The 5000-nt window shown below is 41.9% G+C and overlaps 1 protein-coding gene across 2 annotated transcripts in view; it reads right to left on the bottom strand.

The window, feature by feature from the left end:
- Nucleotides 1-5000, bottom strand: part of LOC143020309 (fibrinogen C domain-containing protein 1-A-like) — a 74264-nt gene that overhangs the window by 35307 nt on the left and 33957 nt on the right. The gene's annotated exons all lie outside the window — the stretch shown is intronic.

Below are 5000 nucleotides of genomic sequence, written 5' to 3'. Positions count from 1 at the left end.
AGGTGGAGGCAAATAAATTAATAAATAAATAAATAAACAAAGAAGTATACATTAATTAATCAATTGATAAGAGAATGAATAAATAAATAAGTAAAAAGATAAATAAAGGAATAAATAGATAGGTGTCTATACAAGTGAATTTAACAGTTTCGAAAAGTACATACATACATACATATACCAAGGCTTTTTCCCCATTCCAAGGGAGGTAGCCAAAAGGGAAAGGCATAAAAACACTCCCACCCATTTCATCCCTAAATACACTCCACACCCCTCCCACCCTTCCTCTCATCTGAGCACCTCCTGGATGACGGGTCATCCCTGCACCCTGCCCACCGCCCTGGGTCAGAAGCAGTGTCGCAAGACACAGTACATCCACAGCAAGGCCGCTTCATTTAATCGGCGACCCCCCCTCTCCGTTCCCCTTTGCATATAAGGAGAGGACGGGGAGAAATCCCTTCGGGCTGCGTCAAAATTTACTCACACATACTACCCCACCCCCCACCCCCCCGCCCATTCCTCCTCATGCAGTCACAACATCATCCATATACAACCATTCTCCACTCACCTCTGTCTTCCGTCCTCTCCCTTCCTTCCTCAACAGACATTCCCCTCTTCCCCAAAGCCCCCTTCACCCCATCCATCCACCTCATCCTAGGACGTCCCCTCATGTTCACTCCCTCCACATCTGCCTTCCATACCTCTTTTACTAGTCTTTCTTCACTCATTCTTTCCATGTGTCCAAACCATCCTAATATTCTTTCATCAACCCTATCTCCCAAATCCTTTTTCACCCCTGTTCTCCTCCTCACCTCCTCATTTCTCACTCTATCTAGCCTAGTAACCCCCACCATACTTCTCAGACACCTCATCTCAAACACATTCAAACTCCTTCTCTCTTCTTCTCTTATGTTCCACGTTTCTGCCCCATACAATGCTGTTGGCACAATCACTCCTTCATACAGTCTCCTCTTCGCATCCATTCCCAAATGTCTATTTCTCATTACACTCTTTAAACCACCAAGGCATTTACTCGCTTCTCTCAATCTACATTCTACCTCCACCTTCACTCCACCTTTTCCTGCTACACTTGCACCCAAGTATCTAAAACTATCCACTTCCTCCAGTCGCTCTCCCTTAATGTTCACTTCCAGTCTACTGCCACTTTCACCCCTTGTACATCTCATCACCTTACGAAGTCCCACCTTTACTTCAAACCACTCACTCTCTCCATTTCCAATCCTAACACATGCTCTACTACTCACATAAAAACTCTTGACAGCTCCCAAAAGCTTTCCTCCTATCCCATAAATCTGCATAACCTCCCACAGTGCCTTTCTGTCTACCCTATCATAAGCCTTTTCCAGATCCATAAAAGCCCAAAAAACATCCTTCCCCTTTCCTATAGCTTTCTCACATATCTGTCTTACCACAAAGATCTGATCAACACAACCTCTACCCGTCCTAAATCCACACTGTTCCTCACCAATTACTCCTTCTGTTCCTCTCCTAATCCTCTCAATTAAGATTCTCCCATAAGCCTTCCCTACTACACTCAACAGGCTAATCCCTCTGAAATTACTACATTCACACTTGTTCCCTTTTCCCTTGTAAAGAGGAACTATACAGGCACTACTCCAGTCCTCCGGTACTCTACCCTCTCTCCAGCAAACATTAAATAACCTCACCAACCAGTCCACCATCACTGAACCTCCCTTTTTCAGACATTCTGCATGACATCCATCCAGACCAGGTGCCTTACCTGCTTTCATCATCTTTACAACTGCCTTCACCTCATCCTTCCTTATTTCTCCTCCATTCTCCTCACTCATCACTCTCATTTTCCTCGTATTTCCCACTGCAGCTATCTTTCCTTCCCTATCCTCCTTCACATTCAGCAACTCCCTAAAATATTCTGCCCATCTTCCCCTCACTGCCATCTCTTCCATTATCAACTCTCCATCTGTACCTTTTACCTTTTCTTCCCTACTTGATTCGCCTCCTCTTCCTCTCTTAATTTCTTTCCAAAACATCTTTTTATTACTTTCAAAATTTTCTGTCATACTCCTACCCCATTTCACATCTGCTCTCCTCTTTGCCTCCTTTACCTTTTGCTTTACTTCTCTTTTCTTTTCTTTGTACGTCTCATATGACTCCCCTGTCCTCTTTTGTAAACAATCTGTGAATGCTCGCTTCTTCTCTTCTACAACCTTCTTTGTTTCCTCATCCCACCATTCACTACCCTTTCTTCTATTTCCCCCTGTCCTTCTTGTTCCACATACCATCCTTGCACACTTTAAGACTCCCTCCTTGAACCATCCCCATTCCTCCTCCACACCCATCTCTGCTCTATCCTTTACTCCCTCCCACTCCTCCTTCAGCTTCTTTTCGTACTCCTTCTCCTTTTCCTTTTCATTCAAGGAGTTCACTCTAAGAACCTCCCTACCTTTTGTCCCTTTCCTCCTTCTCCATCTATCCTCCACTCTCAGCTTACCTTCCACCAAAAAATGATCTGATATTCCCCCACCCTCTCCCCTTAGCACATGTACATCCTTAACTCTTCCTATCATAATCCTATTTACCACTACATAATCCATTAGCGCTCTATCTACCACCCTTCCATCCACCACCCTCTCCCATGTGTACTTATGCTTGACTTTCTTCCGAAACACTGTATTTGCTATCATCAACTCTCTTTCTAGACACATTTCCACCATCAACTCTCCACTACGATTCTTTCCTGGAACTCCACACTTCCCAACCACTCCATCGATTGGACCATTTCCCACTCTAGCATTAAGGTCTCCCAGTACTATTACATTGACATTTCTTCCTAAACCCTCTATGCACTCATTTAAATCTATCCAAAAGGCCTCCCTTTCTTCCATGCTCTTCTCACTGCCCGGCCCATATTCACTTACAAAGACCCACATCTCCTTTCCCAGTTTCACCTTCATCCACATTATCCTTGAGGAAACCTCCTTCCACTCCACTACCCCTTTACCTATCTCCTCACTTACTAGAATAGCCACCCCTTCCCTCCCTCGCCCTCTCTTCACTCCTGATAACCTCCCACTTACACTCCCAAACATACACTCACCCTTCCCTTTCAACTTAGTTTCACTCAAAGCCAACACATCCAACTTTCTTCTCACAAACATACTACCTATCTCTTCCCTTTTACTCTCATCTGTACCACATCCACGCACATTAAAAGACCCAAACCTTAGGGTGCTGGCCCGAGGCCCTCCAGCACCCCTTATGCCTTTCCTTTTCGTTTTAGGAAATTGCCCCTTGGGGCTACAGGGAGAAGGATGCCTAGTCCCTCTCCCCGTCCCTTTTCTTCTCGCCTCTTACGATCCAAGTGGGAAACTTGGTGGCAGTATTCTTTTCCCCCACCACAGGGAATTCCCCCAATCAGAAAGAGAATACTCAGAGAAATGGTACAGGACAGCAACAAGGGGTTGGGGGACAGCATAACGGAGGGACAGTCGTAGTATAAAAGTGTCATCATTTCTCTATGAACAGAATTTCTTCTATCATAGACAAAATGATGTGTGGCTCTGGTCCGTAGGGGCGCCCCATATAGACCCTAAAGTATCGACTGCATGCTACTTTGCCACAATAACAAGCAGCCAATACCCCAGACGAAAAGTATTCCATTTAATCTCCGCTGGAAGCTTATTCAATGACGACGCGGTTGATGTAATGGTTTCTACCAACTTCCAGGTTAAGTCCTCTTGCTAACAGCTTGAGGCCATCATTTTTCGTCCGATGAGTATCTAGTGTGAAAATGTCTTTAACTCTGTTCTCGATCCCCTTTAAGATTCTAATGTACTAAGCAATTTTCGTATAATTTGTGTCTAATGTTTAGTATAAGGTTTGTGACTCTCCGCTGTGCTCTTTTTATTCTGATGATAGCTCGACTTTTGAAATAAAAAAAATTGTACCACCATTTTCGTAATCCTATTGCTTTCTCTGAGGCAGAAATGCAATGCTCAGATATTTTAAAGGGGCTTTGTGTAAATATAAAGGTGTCTAGTTTTACCGGAATTAATTTTTAGTACTGCCCAAAGCGAATATTAACTGAAAAAAAAAATCTCGTTATTTATTTATTGTAATTTGAAATCCCTGATCCTATCTCCAAAACGCCGTCTACTTCAAACTTTCTCCACACAACCTACCCGTAGCGCCATCGGTTGTGTTCATTCTCCATGCATTGTCAATGTGTTTGATGAATGGTGACCGTGTCGAGTGACTCAAGCTTTCTAATATGAAATTTAGGAATTATGAAAATAAAGAAAGAACTACTGAGGAAAATACACGATTGGGAAGAAAAGAATAGGAGAAGAGAAGGAGAATGATAATATATTCATAACATATTGAACTGAGAAGAAAACTTACGATAACCACCCAGCAACGTACGGATCGTGCACGGAGAGCTTGATGGAGGTAGATTCCCTTACAATAATACTAAATGGCATTTTTTTCAATATATGAAAAATAAATGTTAAAAGATGTTGTTTTTGGAAGTTTTGACTAAACTTATCAGGTAAATAATCTTATGAAAATAAAACCAGGAGAAATGATAAGTGAATATCAAAGAAATTACATAGAGAGAATAAATATAACAAAAAGGAAAAAAGCAAACAAAATAAGACAAAAGATAGGTTAATTAGAAGGAAAGGGTCTTGTCAGGGCTTCCGACATCAATTCATCAATTATGATTATGTTATCAAAGTTACGTAAAACCACGTACTTGTACAGAGAGACAAAAACAGTTTAACTTTCTTGTTTTTCAAGCTAATATTTTTTTCTGAATTCAGAGAAACAATTCTGACTAAACAATATATGAAACAACATTTTTCTTTTACTGGACTTCTGTATTATGATATGTTCACTATTATCACAGTTTAGTACCTGGCTAAATGGGGATATGTAGTATAGGAATAAGTGCAAAAAACACTCGTCATTTGATGGAATAGATTGGTATATTCTTGGCG

Source organism: Oratosquilla oratoria, chromosome 39, assembly GCF_046742065.1.
Source record: "Oratosquilla oratoria isolate Oo_2021 chromosome 39, ASM4674206v1, whole genome shotgun sequence".
NCBI classification, from domain to species: domain Eukaryota; kingdom Metazoa; phylum Arthropoda; class Malacostraca; order Stomatopoda; family Squillidae; genus Oratosquilla; species Oratosquilla oratoria.
This window is presented reverse-complemented; position numbering and strand designations above follow the sequence as displayed.